Consider the following 21,284-nt stretch of genomic DNA (forward strand, 5'->3'; position numbering starts at 1 on the left):
GACAAGACTTGATACATTTACCATGAGGTCCAGTTGAGCCAAATTTCAGTGCTGCAAAATACTCCAAGCAGGATGAACATGTTTTTCTTGCTGCTGAACTTCTTCCTTTCCAGTGAGCTTGTCTGGAAATTGTTCCAGTGCTTCAGGCACTAGTGGAAATGTTCCTCTTCATCACAGTTGCATCCTTCGGGATGTTAGGGAAGGCTTTTAGGCACCTGGCAACTCTATAGTCAGGGCTCCTTCACTGTCCAGTCCTAAAGGGAAGCTGGCCCCTCACAGAGTTGTGTTCTTCTGCTTTCTCTGTTCTTGGAGCAGACACACAGGAGGCCTACCACTTGGCTGTTGGCTGAGTAGTTCCAGTCCCTGGGTGGCAGAAGCAGTCAGAGGTCATGTAGTCCTTTTCTTCTTCTTCTCTAGGCTTTTTCTTTAGTTGCGTTTCATTCCCAGGCTCATGAGTGTTCTATGGAGGTGATGGTGAGGTGCCAGTCTTATCCTGTGCATTAGCCAATGATTGGGAAATTTTCTCAACCCACTCCTAACTCTACCTCCTGAAAACCTGGATGTACCCTAGAAATGAATGGTAGCAGTTCCTGCCAGTCCCATCTGGCATAGAAGAATTACTAAGGCTGTTGTTTAGTTCATCAGCTATTCCTTTTCCCCTCCAAGGTGGCTAATCCCTTACATCTGACAACGTCTTGAAAACAACCTGGCCTTCTTAGGCCCAGGGGCCAATTTATTGTCCTCCTTTCCCAGCTAGCCATATGAGTTTGACTGGTAAACCAAAATATGCACTGGGAGAAATGTGAAAAGTAACCCCTCGCTGCAGGAGGCCTCGGCATGAATGGGATAATGATGGCATAGTTGGACACAGCTGCCCATCCAGTCTTGAATGCAACCCTGAAGCTTGGAGCCCACTGTAAAAATGGTAACATGGTCAGTCCAGCTCTGTTAGCCAAGAATGTTTATTCAGCCGCAGGAGTGGTCTGCAAGGTTAACTGGTTCTAAAGGAGTTTTCTCTCAAGCAACACAAAGTGCACTTTCTTAAAGTTTCTTTTCCGCTAGAGTCATCAAAAATCTACTTTCATTGCTAAATTAGATTTTTGAAACTAAGTGAAAAATAACTTTTAAATAGTGCTTTGGAATTTGTCCCAAGTGAAGTAATGAAATAATGTTTTTTTATAGCAAGGTATGTTTATGTAAAAATCCTACATAGTTAAAACAACATTTGGACAATTGTCTACTCTAAGGCATACCATTCCCAATATATAACTTGTCACTTTTTATATATTATGCACAATGCCCCGCACACTTGCAAAGCACACTTTAGGGGTGACTTCTATTATGCAATGTTTTTCTGAGTGGCAAAAGCACTTTTCTGTGTCATTTGTCTGTGCAGTTCTCTTAAATAGCAGCTCAGAGAACAATTTTGCTCCCTGAAGCCATATATTTAGTCTCTGTATTTTTGTCACATATGTGCAAAGATACACAGGAGCCCCCTGTACTGAAATTTACTTTCTACAGCATTGGTACATTTCTTGTACCATTTACTATGACCTTAAAAAAAAATTAAGTAAGTCAATTTAGCAAAGCCAATGCACAGCACACATTTTAAAGGCACAGCACATGCATTGGACCACCACAGTTTAGCAGAATCATAGTGCACAGTGTTCAGAGCCAGCACAAATCTGGCAGGGAAAACGGGAGGGCCACAACAAAACATCTGCTAATGAATTTGTTGCTATCGTGTAAGGGATCTGATGAAGTGATGCAAAAATTGTGAAGAGAGGCCTAAATTGTGTTGCTAATCAAATGAGGTTGTTTGAAATACACTCTTTAACTTCACTTTTGAAGAGGCAACCAGAATTGTACAGAGAAACCTAAGTGACATTTATCAAGCCACGCCAGGTCCCCTTGTGTGGCCCTGAGTGGGCTGAGAGAGCTGGGCATTTTTCAAGCTTTCCTTGCGCAGAAGAGCCACTTGTGATACATGAGTATAGACAAAGTACATATTACAGTTCTGATACAGATTATTATTAGCTACATCCCTTGTTAAACTAGCTGCAATAATTTGTATTGAATTTCACTTTGGGAATATTAAATTCACAAATCAATCGTACTCTATTTTAACAGTGTAATTGTCCTTGGAAAGCAGTGTGAGGGGCAGAGAGCTGAGGACAGGAACTCTCAGAGAAGAAATCTGTGTCTCTGGTGATAACCAGAGAGTGTGTGGGGTATTGGACTTACCTCTTCCTGTTACTGCAGGTGTGTACCAGCAATTACCACTGGTTGTGATTTATTTAAGCATTTTATCATCACTTTCTTGTATACTTTAGCATGTCAGTGGAACATCATGTTTCCACTGCCTGGCTTTTACATTAGAACCTAATGTTTTCTGGGACTTGTGTTGATTCGCTTTTGTTTAATCAAACAAACTAATATATTTTAAAGCAATGTTTGGAAACAAGGGGCCCAGGCTAGAAACATAGTAGTGGCAAAGGTAGGCCGAGGAGGTGACAAAAAACACAGATGTAGGAGGTTAAACATACACACACACACACACAGCACACACATATTCAAAGAAGTAACCTGAGGCATATACACTCTGAACTCTTGAGTGAGCATTTGGCACCCTACAATTTATGGGTATATTTATCAAGGGTTGTGCGTCACCCTTGCACCACGCAAGGAGGTGCAAGGGTGACGCAAAACCTAAGTGAGATTTATCAAGCCACGCAAGGCCACCTTGCGTGGCCCGAGTGGTTTGTTAAATCTGGGGTAACGCAAGGCAGCACAAATCGCTGCCTTTCTTTACTCTGTGCCAGGGATGCATTCCATGGGTGGAGCATGGGTGTTTCCATGCAGCCACCCATGTATTGTGGTGCATTCCCAGATTTACCAACACTGGTCAACCTGGGAATGTGTCAAAATGCTACACTTTCACAGGGGAGGCACAACGATGAGAAATATCTTTATGTCTCCTTGTTGTTTCCTCTTTCCAAGTGTGCTGCCTTCTGCAGCACACTTAGAAAGAGGAAATGCTCAGAGAGAAGTGCAGGAAGGTGCCCCTTCCTGCACAAAAACAATCCTGCCTACAACACAGACACCCTTGTGCCATGGCACAAGTGTGCTTGCGTTGGCAGTAGGCAGCCAACAGGGCACCAGCGCAAGGAAAGGACAGGCATGCACCATATGATGTGAAATGCGGCGCATTTCTGCCCTTTCCTTTTCATGCAGCGCAGCGCATCAAGGTGGGTTGCTGCGCTGTTGAAAGCTTGATGAATGTGGGTCTTAATTTTTATTGTGGTGTGGTAGGGTCACAACGATACACAAGTAATGCAGGTCATGCCTGACCTTATCAGGAACAGGTTGTTTCCTATTTGACCAATTATTTAGTTGTGGATGTCACCCCCAATTCCCGGGCAGTATTAATAGGAACTTCTAGTTACCTGGTGGTAGCCCCCTTCGAAGCTCGTAGGTGGTGGTCCATGTCAGTGTTCATCGCCAATCAGTGATCACCGGTCTGTGGAAAGGTAAAGAGCCACCCCTGTTGAAACTGGGGTAAAGGGAATGAAGAAAAGGTATTTTTGGAGAATATGCAGTGCTTCATTTGAGCCGGTGGTTTCCGGTGTGGGGCACTACCACATATTTTTGAGGGCCAGCACTTATTTTTCTGCCTCAGGCATTTACTGCGAGTAAAGGACACATATGGGAAAGATGGATGAACAGGAAAACGAAAAAGTGTCACAATGGGAGAAAGCTGCAAGAGTGAGTTGAAGGGGCAGGGAGCGGCTGTAAATGGATTAAAGAGGCCCGAGATGGCTTCAGGATTATGCTGCCTCAGTATTCAGTGCTCGCACATTTAACTGCAGCAGCCGCGTGTTTAAGAGGATAGCTTTGGGCAGCGGCACATTTTTATTTACAAATCAAGCACTGAGAATATGTATTCTAAGTGACTTAAAGAACATATAAGTTTGAAATAGTTTTGTGGCGTTTTGTGAACCATGGTGTGATTAAAGACTTGAAGGTTTGTTATTCTATATATAAATCTAAGTCATTGTATCGATTATTGAATTGTAGCCAAGAAATCTGGCGATTGTTCATTCAAGAATTTCATGTATTCTTTGTACTTACTACGAAATCCAACAATACAAAAGCTACACAAGAAATCAGTGTAAACAAGTTCATGTGTGTGTGGGAGGGTGGGTGTGTCTATAGTGGGCATGAAAATTACCACTTTGCCCCTCTTTCTCAGTCGTTTCATCAGCCCTTGGACCCAGCAATCTTAAACATGTATAAGTAAATAGAATTATGTTTCACACCTTTCATAAACTGCACGTTTTTTAATCTCTCCCTTCCCCAGAGGAGGGACTGAATAAAGGCACCAGTTGCACTTCTTGTAAACAAATGACAAGATGTAGTTAGCCCACGTCATCACCAAGCACCTTGTGGGGTCCGCAGGCAGTTAACTCCTAGGCAATGTTGAAGTCAAAGGGAACAATCTAACAAAAACAATGCGACAAAGAGGGCAAAGGGGGAGAAGGGGAAGGGGGAGAAGGAGAAACTGCAAGAAGGAAAAGTGCAGGGAAGGACAGAGGAAAAATGGAATAAGTAATGGTCATGAAAAATGCATTATTGAGAATTATATACATAACAATTGCACAGTGAAACGTCCAGCTTAGAATGCAACACATCTCTTCCTTTACTGAGAGTAAAAGAAAACACTTTAAATTACTCAGTCCCGTTGCCACGCCGGGGTTCTCCTGTGTCTAGTTGAGGCCTGCATTATGCCAGAGTTGGACAGAAGTGACTGGAAGTGCCCTGTGGCATCATCCATGCCATGGAACCCTCAGACCTTTCCCAATCTGACCATGCGCCTGTCCATTATCTAGTTCGCCTACGTTATTACTCACCAGGATAAGTTAAAGAGGTTCTGAAAACAAAGATGCCTCGGGTCCTTTCTGCTAAGGCTTTGTAACTTGAACAACAAGATCACCTAAACACAATCCAGAATCCTTTTGATCGACCTTTTCTTGTCAGACGTCTTTTTGTAGCGCTGTGAATGGAGTATGACCTTATCCACAATAATAACACCTGACAACTCCAGATGGATCGCTCCACTAAGGCAAATAGGGGACATCTTGGCTGTGGCGTAACAAAGGCCTCCGCAGCTCCTATGGTGCCGGGGGGTCCCTCAGCATTGTACCCTGACCTGAGAGCTTCTGAGTGCCTCCAGAGGGGGGGCCTCGATGTACTTTGCAGGGGGAGGGGGTCAAGTTTTGTTATGCCACTCCATCTTGGTGCCTGGCCGTCTACCCTTAGGGACGCAAAAGGTGAAACTCCAGTCACATTGTTGGGAGTTGTGTACCATGGACTGGTTTGCTCTCTTCACAGGTCCACCAGATGAACATCCCACCTGAATATATTCCTTAATCAGAAGACTTACCTGGTCATGCAGACCATTTGACCTGGGACAACATAATGCTGTTCTGAAATGAACATCTGGTCATTCATGCAGGGGGCCATGTATACAGTCCATGGTAAACTGTACAGCATTGTCGTGACAAGTGTTTCTGGTACGCCTTCTGAAATGAAATCATCCCTGGGGAAAACAAAATGTGTGCTGCTGAACCAAAGGAAAAAAAATGCATTGTAATTCTTAGGACTCTACAATAACAGTACTCTCTTTTACAACAAAGCGCGCATGAGATTTACAGTTCTTGACAACTTTGGAATAATATTCCAAAAGATGTTTCTGAAAAGGTCCTGGGGTTTCCTCACTGCTTCCACTAAGTTCTATTTAGGTTTGATACCATCATTAAACAGAATTTGTCCAAGGTAAGTGAGCACCTCTTCCCCAGTATGGTATCCATCTCTCACAATGTGCATGGGCTGAATAATGTAATCAGTTCCAGGAAGATAGTATACACACCTCACTAGACTGCGGGTGAAAATAGTAATGCTGCAGGAAACACATGAAGTGGGTATAGCTGCAACTTTGCACCCTCCGGGGATAACTATAGATGTGTCTCTTCATTCGCTTCCAATGCCAGGGGATTAATTATACAGCTGCAAAATCCTGTCACTTTCAGAGCAGAGAACATGATCAGTGATCGCCGGGTATATATATTGTTGCCAAAGGCTTGCTGTTTGCTACACCCACACCCACGATTAAAGTGCACGCATCCAACGCTAACGACCCAGTGCTGCTGCTCATGACCTTTGTGAGTAGCAAAAGCAATGATTTGCTGAACAATGGTGTTATATCATAATGTGTGTAAATATACACTATGCATGTCTCTCAAACAGAGCCTCTATTCTGTACTTCAGTTTCAAAATGTCCTAACTTACTGCTATGACGTAGCAACAGTTGATAACAAAACTGGTTACTCACGGTTGTGATGTCATAAAGGGCTTCCAGGACAGGCTGACAGGCCTCCCGGAAAGCATGTCAGTGCTGCTCTGCTTGTCCGCTTTGACTGAAAGCAGAAAGCAGAGCTGCGGGTGCATTGATGGACCTGCGAGTGGGATCCCAGTATGGAGCAGAAGTGGGCACTGTCTCTAAGGATTGCAGAGCCCTGGTAGAGCTGGGTGTCTAGGCTATAAGCAACAGGCAGGCACACTTGACAAAGAAAATCCAAGCCAGTGAAAAGGGTGTCAGCCAGCTAGCTGAAAAAGGGTGCAGAGGGCCCACAAAGACCAAGGGGCATATTTATACTTTTTCATGCAAAACTGCACTAACGCAGTTTTGCGTGAAAAGGTATACCGCTGGCTATCGCCATTCCAAGACGCCAGACGGGTGTCATATTTATGGAATGACAGTAGCCAGCGGTAAAGCCTGTCTAGGGTCATAAAAAGCACGCAAGCCAGGTGAGGGAGGAGTAGGGGGAACAGGAGGTTGTGCGTCAAAGGATGATGCTAATATGGGCAGAGGCATAAAAATGTCTCAAACCAGACTAGCGTCATTGTTTGACGTAAAAACCCCATGGACATGACTCCTGTCTTTGTGAATACAGGAGTCATGCCCACCACCCATAAAGTCCCCTACAGACCAGATAAACAGGTCAAAGTGTAATTATACAGTAGTTGGTCCCTGCTCAGACACAGAAGAAGGAGGGACAAAGAGGCATGACTGACCACTAGCAAGCAAGAAACTAACAAATGAAATAGCTGGAAGCCCACAGAAGTGAACTTAAAAGTATACAAGAGGTCGTATGCTTGACCTAAAAAGAAGATCGCTCGCAGTCAAACGTATTGGCAAACGTGCACCTATCCATGTAACAGGGTCGATGGCAAAGGCTTTAACAAAACTGCCCCAAGGAGGGACAAACGTGAAGCATTTACCAATGATAACATTTTTGAAAGGCAAGCCCATCAAGTAGTGATAATGATGGGCGTGCGGTGAGTGTGGTTAAAAGCCCACAGATAGACTACAACAGGTCAAAGCTTGCTGCTTCTGTCCTGGGAATGAAAGGACTGGAGTTTGCTTTCTAAATTCTTTTTTCCAAGGTTCTTCAAGGGCTTGGACTTAGCTTGCCCCCTGTTAAGAAGTCTCAGGGACATCAAAGACTTCACCTGCCAGCACCTGGCTCTCTTGCTGAGAGTTCTGACTTACCAAGTGGTGCCAAATCCAGTTCCTGGGCCCTTGGAAGTGAGCTCTGGTGCAACCAAGAAGAAACTAAGCACATCGACTCCAGAGCGAGTTCGGAACCAGCATCGCTGTCTGACTCCACGCCGCTGCCTGCACCGGAGCTGTGGTCCCTGCTGAGTGCAACAACCACAACCTGCCGCAGGCCTGACCCCACCACAGCATCTCCAGAGTCCCACCACAGCATGAGTCCAGAATGCCGTGTTACTGGTGTCCGTGGCACCAGCTCCAACTCCATGCAGCACCTTTGGCCCCATGGTGTGATCACGACACCACAAACTAACCGCCTCACGTCTTGACCAGCAGGATTCATTGACCCTGCCTTGACGTAAGGAACCAAAGACTCGCTGCCAGTGCCGCATTACCTCCCCTGCAACCGTAAGGAACCAACACCTCACCTCCCTTGTTAGCAGGGGGTACTTTATCTCACATAATACATGGTGACACCATCACCTTTCCCACATACCATTTAAAACTTTAGTGCATAGCTCTTATGAAAGAGACAGCAGGTTTGCAAACATGAAGCATAATAATGGAAATTGCTAAATTAAACACATCAAAAACCTGTTAGATATTTTTTACAAAAAGATATTAGAATCCATTGTATACAGGTCAGTTTAAAAAAAAAAAGGTGCTGTAGCTCAGGATCTGTAGAAGCATGCAGAACGATTCTCACGTGGTTTTGGGTTTGTTGAAGATGTCATCAATTTGGCCCTGTTAGTGCTTTGGCGTGCTATCTGGGCGAATGCACAAACAGGCTTAAACAAGAAGGTCATCTTGGATTGCCTTGCTTGTGATAAAGGCATAGCTATCCCCTGGCTGCTATATATTAAACAGGAAAGGTTTGGGCGGGGGAGACCTGAACTCTTTTCTTCCCCGCTGGCATATGTAAGGCTGACTTGGGTCAGGAGAGCATTTCTAGCTAGGAATAGACAGCGTAGGGAGGAAAGTGAATTACTGAAAAGCTCTGTTAGGGAGTATATCAATCTTCAAACCACCCCCAATATGAACCCTTACATGTCCTGGTCGTATACTACCTGGGATAACGTTTTTTTAAACTCGATTTAGGTATGGCGTCGCGAGGTGGCATCTAAGCCTTCCACTGGGTCAATTGGATCCTACTAATGTGTTAATCCGCCCCTGCGATGAGCCCTCACCCCAGAGTCTGCTCCATTTTACGTTCTTCTCTATGTATTATAGGGTCTATTCTAAAAGGTTTTTAGCCCCGCTAATTAGATCCTGTGGTATTAGAAGAAGTGCCGAGGCTCTGATGTGTCTGCAATCACTGAACTCCCTTTCACTCTGCTACAGCATCAGCTCATTTACTAAATGATGCCCTGGACAAGAGAAAATTAACGGCCTTTTAATAGCCTGATGCTGTGTGTTGTTGGTATTTCATGCACAATTTTATCTTGATTGCTTTAACATGTACGTACTCTTTTGCTGATTGCTTGAGACTTGGAATTCTTTTTTATTGTGTTTTTGAATATTTGTATGGTGCTTTTATGGCTATGTTTTTATGGGCGAAATACACTTTTTATTGATTTATTGATTCTCACTTTTCTATAATTATCTAAGGAATGCAAAAAATCGTGTTCTTTCTGCTAGTCACTGTAAGCTTGAAAAACAGAGCACAAGAAGATAAAACAATGTTTCCTTTCTTTGCTTTAAACAGCTTTTCTGTGACCTCACCTGCCTTTCACCTCAACTCCTGGCTCTAGTAGCAGGCATTGTAAAGCCAGAACTCAACTGAAATTACTTATTACAGTTGAGTTCTGAGGCTTTTGCTATCAGCCACTGTGAGCAAAACAAGAGGGCGATCATAAAGAAATTAGAGCCAGGTGTTTATACAGGGCCTGCAGAATACCATGTATTATAAGTATATAAAACATAAAATTATAGATGGGCAGCCATTGATTAAGGGGATTTTTGTCACCTCAGCATTATGAGTGACATAGACAACACAAGCTTTGCTCTCGTTGTCTATAGCATCAATCAGAACCCCTCAGTGAAAACAGCCCCGTAATTGATGGCTACCCATCTATAATTCTATACATAATACAAATACTGTATGATAATGCAGATATTGCCATGAAATAACATAATAATGTCCCGTGAATGCCTGGGTCCTCAGTCTTTTTCCCCCCTCACCTACCTCCCCCTACTCATAATAAGACCCATAGTGACTTTTGAATATTGCTGTTACTTATTTAGACTTGCATAGGCGAATAGCCATTTGTAATATACATTTTGACGTCTCATGTTTTCTCAGACAGCGAGGGAGTTCAGCACTTAATTAATTGCCACTGATGACACTTATATCTATCCTTTGGCAGTACTGTCAAACTAAAATTGAAGGTATTTTCATAACTTTAGCAAACACATCTTAACTGCATGAAATAATAATATAATAATACATTTACAGTGTTATGTGGGTAAGAATAGAGTTTATTTTCAGAATATTTCGGTTCAGTCACTCAAATCTGCTAAAGGTTATCGCCAGCTTCTTGCCACCTACCTGTGTTTTGCAGCCTTGGCCTGATTGGGACCCCAAAGCAGCTCTGGCAAATTTTGTCAGACCAGCCCCTATAGGGTGCACAGCAAGCGAGCCCAAGCTCGCCAACAGCGCTTGGGGTGTTCTCCCCTTCCAAGAAATTTTGGGGAAAAATGTGCATTTTACAACAAATTTTTCATTATATATTCAATAGTATGAGTTTTTAAAGCACAGTAAATGATGATCTTACAGGGCACCGGGATATGACTATCTTTATTAGGGTTCTTCAATGATACCCTCACCAGCACCCTCTAACAGTGCCTTTCATTTCTCCATAGCCCCTCCGTCATGTGTATTTCATTTATTTATAGTGCCTCTCTTAATAGGATAGGGTTTTGGAGCACTTAACATCACACACATACAGAGACAATGAATCATATGTGTGTAAATCAGTGTATAGAAAATCGTGAGAAAGGGGACTACAAGGTGTAGGATTCGCAGGTCATCCATACTGGTAGGGATTTTTTAAGAGTGCTTATTATGGTGAAGCATAAACTCAGGATTCAGACAAACTCTTTTTTAGCAAAATGAGGATAATTAAAGACTGGTAAAAACATAGCTTTTTAACCTGTACCATGCAGTTTGCATGCAACTCTTCGATGCAAGTTCATATTTTACAGTGCTAGGTTATGATTGAAACGAATGAACTGCAGAGGAACAAAAGGATCTCTGTGACAAAACCAGTAACCCACTGAGCATTGAACATAAAATACTATCCTGTGATCTGCATAGAACATGCTCTTTGCAGCAGGCATTTCTACCCTCTGCGCTACCTTAGATGAGTCAAAACTGCCCTGATTGCTCTACATGGTTCACCAGAGTTATCTTAGCACTTTTATTGTTGCCTGAAAACTGTTGGATATACAAGGAGCTCTGCAGTGCTTTACAAAATGCTGCACTGCTATACAACCTGCCCACAGTAACAAAAGCAGCCTCCCCCATTTTCAGTCTCCCAGGGAAACGCCCAATGTTTGGTAAAGCCAGTCCGCCCTTGTTTGCAGCACACATGTACTTTTACCAGCCGGTATATATATAAATGGGCCAGTCTATCAGTAGTGCATCCAGGGGAGTGGTACCAAAGGCCTGGAGTGTGGGAGGCCCACTGCACCTCAATTATGGATATTTGTATTTTTCACCAAACAGGAAGGACTTAAGGCCCATTTTCCATACTTGCTTAAAAAAAACCTCAGATGTGTGATATGTGTGATGGAGGGCCTCATTACAAGGTTGGCGGGTCAACCGTTGGACAGCCAGCCCCATGGAGAGGAGACCGCCATGGAGCTGGCTGTTTCCCCCCCGGCTCCATTACAGGTTTCCACTGGGCTGACCGGCAGAAACCTCAGAAATCTGCCTCAGTGGAAATCGCGTGTCAGCATTGGCCTCGGCTCCTAAGGGAGCTTTGCCATAGCAGACAGTGTGCATTCTGAGGGTGCTGGGAAGGGGGACCCCTGCGCTGGCCACTACATAGTCGTATAGATATATATACATATATATAATAAATTGAACATTAATAAGTAATATAATCATTGTAATGGTAATAAATTAAACATTAATAAATAAAATAATCATTGTAACAGCTTGGTACTCTAACTTCATGTGAACTAATCTTCCTCAATCCAATAATTGGTTGATCATCTGCTTGGTCTTGAATTGCAGAATATTGAACTGTACTGTACTGCGTGCTGGACTGTACATCATTACTCGAATTCTCAGGCTGAAACCAAGTAGATAACTCTGCATCAATATTCACACACTTTTTTTGCCTAATAATGATTGCTTGTTCTGAAGACAATTTAACAAGTTGCCTCCTATTTCCCCAACCTTTATCCTGTATTAGAATAGCACCTTTGTTGACTTTTTCAACACACATTGTTAATGAAATTTGATTTCCCCTTTTTTAACTTTCCTTGGGGTTTTTGTCAGTACCCAATCCCTGACAATGAAGTTTTTATCATGAAAATTATACTTTTCATCAAAATACCTCGTCATCTCAACTTGTTTTAAGGCTGCGGTGGCAGAATTGTTTTCTCCTTTACCTCGGGACTGTTGCAATACATTTTTCTCACACTTGTCCCACAATCAATTTGGAAACAGATTAGGGTGTGTCTTGTAAATGGTGCTTGCTCCGAGGTACTATGGAGAGTCACATTGTAGCTCCAGACCTTCTTTTTCAAAGACATAGGGGGTTATTCCAACTTTGGAGGAGGTGGTAATCCGTCCCAAATGTGACGGATTTACCACCAGCCGTATTACGAGTTCCATAGGATATAATGGACTCGTAATACGGCTGGTGGTATATCCGTCACTTTACCGTCACTTTTGGGACGGATTCCCACTTCCTCCAAAGTTGGAATAACCCCCATAGAAACTTCCTGACCTGATGATATGGCTGTCTGCATATCTTCCTTTATAATCCTATTTCCACTTTCCACTAATCCATTAGAAGCTGGGGAATATAGGGCAACCTTTATGTGTTGTATATCATGTTGTTTGAAAAATGAACATGTATGGTCTGAAATAAAAGGAGACCCATTGTCTGTGACAACTTCTTTGGGGGCACCCTCCGAGTCAAATGCATTTTCCAGAAATGACATAGCCGCATTTGTACTAAGAGAGTCAACAAATGGGAAATATATCCACTTTGAGTAGTAGTCAATTATTAATATCAAGTAAATCATGTTACTGGGAAGTTGGGCATATGGACCAGAAAAATCCAATCTTAACTTGTCCCAGGGTAAATGACAAAAATATGTAATCAAAATATCATGTAGCATGAATATTGTGTCAAAAATATAATCACTACAAAGATATTGAGTAACAAAATATATTTTTTCTATTTTATATATTCTTTCATGTATATAGTGTTGTTTAAAAAAATGTATACATTGTTTATTTAATATAGCTGTTTTAAATACCATTTTGCAATTAATTTAATAGATGTTAGCTATTACATTAATTGTATATGTCAGTATTAATGTAATTGATTTAAATGGTTTAAGCCTATGTAGTAATTTTTAATGTGTAATTACATTTGTTTCACATTTAAATAATTTAGAATTTAGTAGCACACTGTTCGGATTGTATGAGAACAGGATGGGAAGTTATTTAAATTATGAATCATTGTTATTTATTTTTAATTATTGTTCGATGTAAATTACATTTTTAATTGGTGATTAATTACGAGGAACATTGATTAATGATTTTTATTTTTGTTATTTTAATGAATTTATATTTTCAACATATATTTTATTATTGCTTAAAGTTGTTGGGGCTGTAGGGCAGAATGTAATTTTTTCATCTTTTTTTAGTTAAATGAAATATTTTATTGATAATTGTTTAATTTGTATATTTAATAAGAACATTTTGAAAATGTTTTTTATAGTTATTATTGGTTGTAATAGATTTCTGTTTAAAGAACCTCCATGAATAGACAGGAGCTGAGAATGAAAGTGATCAACATTGATTAATTTTTTGTTGAACTGATTTTTTGAATCTTTGAGAAGAAAATGTTTTATTTGTTTATTTTTCATTGTGTGCCTCCATAAATCTCTTAGATCAGAATCTTAGTTAGAGATTGTTTGCTGAAGCCTGTATTTTTAATAATAAAGCTTTCATTTGAAGTAGATAAATTTTGCATCTCAGGTGGCCAACTGAAGACAGTTTTTGCTCCTATTGAACTCAGGGGCATATTTATACTCCGTTTGCGCCGAATTTGCGTCTTTTTTTCGACGCAAATTCGACGCAAAACTAACTCCATATTTATACTTTAGTGTTAGACGCGTCTAGCGCCAAAGTTCATGGAGTTAGCGTCATTTTTTGGCGTGAACACCTTCCTTGCGTTAATGATATGCAAGGGAGGCGTTCCCGTCTTAAAAAATGACTCCCAGGCATGTGCGTGGTATTTATACTCCCGGGCAAAAATGACGCCCGGGAGTGGGCGGGGCAAAAAACCCCGCATTTGCGCCTCTTTTTAACGCCTGGGTCAGGGCAGGCGTTAAGGGACCTGTGGGCTCAGAATGAGCCCAGAGGTGCCCTCCCCTGCCCCCAGGGACACCCCCTGCCACCCTTGCCCAGCCCAGGAGGACACCCAAGGATGGAGGGACCCACCCCAGGGAAGAAAAGGTAAGTTGTGGTATGTATTTTTTATATATTTTTTTTGTGGCATAGGGGGGCCTGATTGGGCATGGCCATTGGGCAAGGGGGCATGACTCCTGTCTTTGCTAAGACAGGAGTCATGTTAATGGGGGATGGGCGCCAAAAAAAAATGGCGCAAATCGGGTTAAGACGATTTTTTTGCCTCAACCTGACTTGCCCCATTTTGAGACGCCCATACGTCATTTTCCCCTACGCCGGCGCTGCCTGGTGTACGTGGTTTTTTTTCACGCACACAAGGCAGCGCCGGTCGGCTAACGCCATTCTATAAATACGGCGCCCGCATGGCGCTTCAGAATGGCGTTAGCCGGCGCTAATTTTTTTTACGCTAAACTGCATTAGCGCAGTTTAGCGTCAAAAAGTATAAACACGGGCCTTAATGAATTGAGCTGATGAATTATATGCACACATCTGCTTATATCAGCCTCTTTTTGACAACTGAAATTCATTACATCAAATGTAAAATGTTTTAAAGAATTCCTTTTTGAACCTTTTGCACTTTGTTTAGAGACTTACGGCCTCATTATGATTTTGGTGGTCCCAACGCGCGACCACCAAACTTGTGGGGAGGAAGCCACCACCATGGCAGTGGTGTTTCAAACCCCACGGCTCCCCCTGCTCTACTACAATGTTCCTGGTAATCTGACCCGGCGGAACATTGTAATAGAGTGTTCCCGCCGGTCAGACTGGCTGGAACGGTGCTACGAGATAGCACTTGCTTCCCTTAAAGGAGTCAATTGCTATCTCGTAGCACAGAGGGGGGCGACCAGTACCATCGGAATGCACACTATCTGCAAAGCAGGCCAACAAAAGGGCCATTCTGGTCTACCTCTAGGAGGTCTGCACTAAGCACACAATCCTCCTGCCTTCTCAGGCACCATCACTGCCGTGTATCCCTGCACTCCTCAATACTCGTGAAGCAGAGGAGGAAAGTTCACCTGTCATTGATAAAATAATTGAGCCAGAAGTACTAGGGCACCAATGTAACTCTCTGATTATGGGATTAAAGAAACCTAGTAAAAAAGGGAACATTGTACAGGAGTTCCACAAAATTAATGCTATTGTGATCTCATGTTGCCCCGTAAAAACTGAATCTTGCACTAATATTATTTCAGATTCCTGCAGAAGGTGAGTGGTTTATTGTTGTAGATTTCTAACAAACATTTTCCACAATTCCTCTTCATGAGGATAGTCAATACTGTTGTGTGTTCCAATTGACACAATTGCTTTGCTGAATCATTTGTCCGAAAATGGACGTAGAGGCTCTCCTCCTAGTTACAGTACTGTCAGGAGTACTGTTATTTGGGATACTAAATTTAGAATGGAATAAGGAATGTGTCCAAAGAAGACATGAATGTGTGAGGGCCTTCCTGGAGCACAGACAGTTTGTGCAGTGTCCCTGCTCTAAGAATGCCAAATTCCAAGAAATATTATTATTATTTTGTTAAGAAAGAGAAGGGTACTCACTTTCTGTTTTGACTCAGCAACATGGGGGAGAGAAGCAGCCCACTGCATTTGTTTCTGCTACACTAGACCCAGTGACTGCCCCCTCCATGTAGGAAGCTCCTGAATGGACATACTTGTCAAAAATTAAACCAAAAGGAAGAGGCATTGATCTGAGAGACTATTGTACTTCTTGTTTGCTATCTTTCTCTGGTTGATCTCCTGAATTCAGACTTTTCAGAATCTCTATGATTCATCTCTGACAGCGCTTCAGCTTTTTTTCTTCATTTTTCTTCAGACTGTCAACTCTTTTCAACTTTTATCACACCTTCTGACCAATCAGCTTGTATCAAGCTTTCCATCTTAAGTCAAATTTGTTCTATTTGCCTCATGTTTACCTTCATGTGTTTCATGATTTACACAACTTGCAACTGGGATGCCTTCAGTTGCTCTTGGGCGTTTCATAGTTCATGTTACTGACCTTTGATTTTATTGTTATTCTTTTGGTTGTTGTACTTGTTTTTTTAACTGTTTGTTCTCCCCTCATGGATCTACCAAGTGCAGTCAAGCTTGATCCTGTGAATTTGTGGTTTGTATCAACACTTCTTCATCCTTAGTCTTCACTCTCTTCGGATCAGAGGCAAGTATCCAATGTGACAAATCTACACACTTCAAAGCAGTATTCGTCACCAAGATCAATGTGGTAAGGGCCTTTCCATTAAGGTTCTAAACAGCTTTTACAAACACGTTTTCTCAATGAATAAATATATGTAAGACTTAATTCTTTACATCTGTTGGAAATTGGGTTCCTCGTGCCAGGGGGGTGAAACCCTACTCAAGCAGCAATTGCTATTCTTGACAGGGTGGATCACATGCACATCCCAAATTAACCTGTTCTTAACCCTCTGGTAGCTTAGCAGAAAGCAGCCAGGCTTAACCTAGAGGATATGTGTAAGGTGTTTATGCAGCACTTCAAACAGTAATAAAGAAAAACACAACACAGGAAAAATCCCACACCACTTTAGAAAAATAGAGTAAAATGTAGTAAATTATTTGTGGCCAAAATGACAAACATACACTCAATAGAACTGGAGATATGCACGTTCAAAGGTATTAAGTAAAAAACGTGCCTAGTAGCACAAAGGAGCAACTGCGGTTATCTAGGTGTGCTGGACTGGGACAAAGTCACAGGTTCAGGCTGACTGTGATGGGGTGCAGACAGGATAGAGGGAGCAAGTTAGGCCCACTAAACAAAGCACTTTACATCTGGGTTGCAGAGTGTTGCAAGATTCCATGTTGAGGATGCCTTGTGCAGCGATGGATCCAAGGAACTGTGAGGCTGCAATTTGAAGTTCTGCATCATTGTCAAGGACGCCATCGAGGAGGGGCTTGCTATGCAAAGGCCTGGGTCGAGGATGTGTTGCACTGCAGCGGTTCCAAGGAGGCTGCGGGCTGCAATGCAAATTCCAGCGTCGAGGATATGTCGAGGACGCTTTGCTCTGCGGCGGTTCCGAAGAGGAGCTGCGAGGAGGTGCATCGCACAGTATCTGTTCTGCCTGTAGGACCACAACTGGGCTGACAGGGCACATTCAAGCCCACTTCCAAAGGCCCAGGTGTGGGGTGGCATCACCTCATCACTTGGGTGGGTAGGACTCACGGGAGACAGAGTCCAGGTGCTGGGTTCAAGGTGACTAGAGACTTTTTTGTCCCTGCAGTTCTGATCAGGAGGTCAGCCAATTAGCCCTTAGAGTCACTCTGGTGGCCCTGGGATAAAGTTGCATGTCCAGTCCTTTCACGTAGGCAGCAGGGCAAAAGAGTAACAGTCCTTCTTGCAGTAGTGAAAAACTAATTTAAGAGTTTTTCACTACCAGGACAAGTAAAAGTTAAAAGTACATGTTCAAATATTAAATAAACTGCATGTAGGCTGTCATAAAGGCTGTTTGGGTTCTACCCTAGGGGTGCCCTATCTGTTTGTTAAATGAAGGGTTAGGCCTGGCAAAATGTTTATTTTGGAATGGAAGTTTAAACTGCAAACATAGGCTGCAATGGCAGGCCTCAGACATGTTTAATGACCTGTTAAAGTCAGTGCTGCAGGTCCACTAGTAGCAATTAACTTACCGGCCCTGGGTAGATGTCATACCACTTTACTAGGGACTTACAAGTACATTAAATGTGCCATTTGGGTGTTAGCCAATTTCACCATGTTTAAAGGAGAGAGCAGACACATTTTAGCCCCGGCTAGCAGTGGTAAGGTGCACACAGTCTGAATGCCAACAAAAACGAGATCAGCAAAAATAAAAGAGTAAGGCAAAAGGTTTGGGGAAGACGACCCTAAAGCTGAGAGGTCTAACAAAGAACATAAAAGCAACACTTTTTCATCCGCCCGTAACTAACGCGGTCTTGCTGAGCCGGGGACGCTGTGCCAAACATCCTTGTGACCCTCGGATGCCTGCGGAGCCTGTCGCGGGGAGCGACTAAATATCTCCGGCCCGTACCCTCATTGCGACCCGACCGACCCGAGGGTCAAAATGGCGGCCGCGGCTTGGCCGACTCACCCGCACTGAGACTGGATCGGGGACCCCTCCGGGTGCAGTGGCTCCGGACTGAAGAGGAGGCTGGAGGCCTCGACTGAGCCGGGCCCGTGCTCTGGGTGCGGGCCCCTGTAACCTGGGGGGGCTGTGCGGCCCCGGCCCGGGAGGAAAGCTCCCGATGGGCGGAGCCACCATCGCACGCCTGCCTGGTGGGCCGCGGCGCCCGTCTGATCCGCGGCGCGGGCCCGCTGGACTGGGCTAAGGAGATCGGACAGCGGTAGAGAGGCGGCCGCTTGCGTCTTCCCCCTCGGAGCCCCGCTTGGTACCGGGAGCGTGCTGGAAACACGCGGTGGACCGGAACTGGGCAGGGAGACGGACGCGGCCCCGCAGAGGGTGCAAACGCAACCCAGGGAGGGGAGGAGAGGAGGAAAAGGAGACGGACCCCCCCCCTTAAAACAGTTAAAAACATTTAAAACAATTAAAACAATGGAAAAGAGAGCCGATGGCTCGGCGCCGCCCTCCTTGGGCCCTGCCCGGATGGGAGTCGCCGCATAGCAGTGGCTGGGAGCGAGCCGTGATTTCGACTGGCGGAGGGTGCCCTCCCGGAATCGCTATGCAATTATGACCCCACAGTGCAAATAACCCACGCTTACCGAACTCCATGGTGGAAATCAGCGACCTGCCTGAGGTGAGGCTGGGCCTGTCGCGAACCTGCTGGACCCTGAGGGTAGGGGGGGCTGGACCCCAAACTGGAACGCGCTCCCCCTTCCCACCCCCTCCCCCTGCGCAGAGAATATGAAGAGGGGACTGTCGGGGGAGGACCGGCGGGAGGGCCCCCCGTGGAGCCGATGGAGGGATGCTCCCCCTGAGTTTGTGACCTCTGGGTTTCCAATACAGAGCATTAAGACCTCCTGGATCTGCCTGCCGCAGCGAGTTCCCACCGATATGTGCCCTCCTTAGATCCACAATAGCTGAAAGTGCGCTGGAGACCTAGTTTTGAACTAAAACACGGTGGGAACAGCATGTCCGGACCCCATCCTCTGGGCCAAGATGGGGAGGGACAAGGCGAACAAACAACCCCCACTCTCCCAGCAAAAGATCGACCAGTTCACGACGCTGACAGGCCAACGAGGAGGGGGGGACGCGGCTGGCGGAGGTCCGGCACCAGATGGGGTGAGTGCCATCCTGCAAGCCATTCAATCATCGCAGTCGGCCGTGGAGACCAAAATCGGAGAAGTGCGGGAGGATATGGGCCTTATTAGGCAAGACCTCAGGAATGCAGTGAACCGAATCACCGAGTTCAAATCCTGAGTCTCACAGAATGAAAATGATCTATCCGACCTTAGAACCAGGGTGGCCCAGCTCCAGACCCGAACCAGCGAGCTTCACCGCTGCACGGAGGACGCTGAAAACCGGTCAAGGAGCAACAACCTACGCTTTATCGGATTCCCGGAGGGCATAGAGGATGACAGGGCCTCCGAGTTTCTGGAAAGATGGATCAAAACCTGGATGCCGGACCAGTCCCTCTCGCCCTGGTTTGCGGTTGAACGGGCTCACAGGGCGCTTGCTCTGCGCCCCCCTCCAGGGGGCCCGAAACGCCTGATGATTGCACGCTTCCTTAACTTCAAAGACAGAGACAATATCCTTAAGGAAGCTAGGCGGTTGGAAGATCTTCAATGGGAAAATCATAAAATCCTAATTTTTCCATGGGCTGGGCAGTGCAGAGGCCCCCAGGGGCCCCACGACACCCGTTCCCGCCATCCTGGTTCTGGCGGTGAAGACCGCCAGAAACAGGCTGGCAGGAAGGGGGTCGGATTCCCTGGGCCAGGGGAAAACCGGCGGAAAAACGGCGGGAAACCGCCGGTTCCCCTTTTCTGACCGCGGCTTTACCGCCGCGGTCAGAGTAGCCCAGGAAGCACCGCCAGCCTGTTGGCGGTGCTTCCGCTGCCCTCCGCCATGGCGGTCATGGACCGCCAGGGTCGGAATGACCCCCATAATGCTAGATTCGGCAAAACACATGGTGGAGAGCCTCAGCAGCCCGAATATATGGCTGGGGGGATAAAAATGGGAAGCTTCTGCATTGGTTGGCCATCCGCCCTCTAGCCAATAGGATCATACCCGAGATTTTAGAGGACTCGGGCTCCCTCGCCAAAACACCTGTAGAAATCGCGCAAAGTTTCGCTTCCTACTACTCCTGTCTGTATGCAATGCACCCACGCCCGCTGCTGAGAGAGAGACTCCCCTCTTAAACGACATCACTCTTCCCAGGGTCTCTCCAGGGGAAAGGGACCGGTTGGAGGAAGCCATTAGCCTCGCAGAGGTCACCAATGCAATATCCAATCTGGCATCGGGCAAAACCCCAGGCCCTGATGGATTCCCAGCACAGTTATATAGCAAATGCAGTGATATCCTGGGTCCCCACCTGCTTAACATGTATGGGGAGGCTGAAAGATTGGGCCGCTTCCCCGCTGACATCGACCAGGTGACAATCATAGTGATCCCCAAAACCCAACTTCCATCGCGACATTGCTCGGCGTACCGGCCCATCTCACTTCTAAATATCGAGATCAAGGTGCTCTCCTCGATCCTTGCCTCTAGATTGAAGGAGGTAATGCCCACGCTGGTACACGCTGACCAATGTGGTTTCATGCCCACTCGTAGTACTAGGCACTGCATCAGACGATTACACCTTGCCCTGGCACACCACGGAAGTCTGTCGCACACACTGTTGGCGCTTCTCCTACTTGACTTTGAAAAAGCTTTTGACACGGTGGACTGGTCCTACCTCGAACAGGTTCTGCAAAAGAATGGACTCGGGCCCAAATTTCAAGGTCTGGTGAGACTTCTATATTCCAACCCGACTGCTAGAGTCCAAGTGAATGGAGTGGTCTCCGACCCGTTCCCCATTGGCCGAGGAACACGACAGGGATGCCCACTATCCCCCCTGCTAATAGTAGAG

This window comes from Pleurodeles waltl, chromosome 4_2 (assembly GCF_031143425.1).
Source record: "Pleurodeles waltl isolate 20211129_DDA chromosome 4_2, aPleWal1.hap1.20221129, whole genome shotgun sequence".
In the NCBI taxonomy this organism is placed as follows: Eukaryota; Metazoa; Chordata; class Amphibia; order Caudata; family Salamandridae; genus Pleurodeles; species Pleurodeles waltl.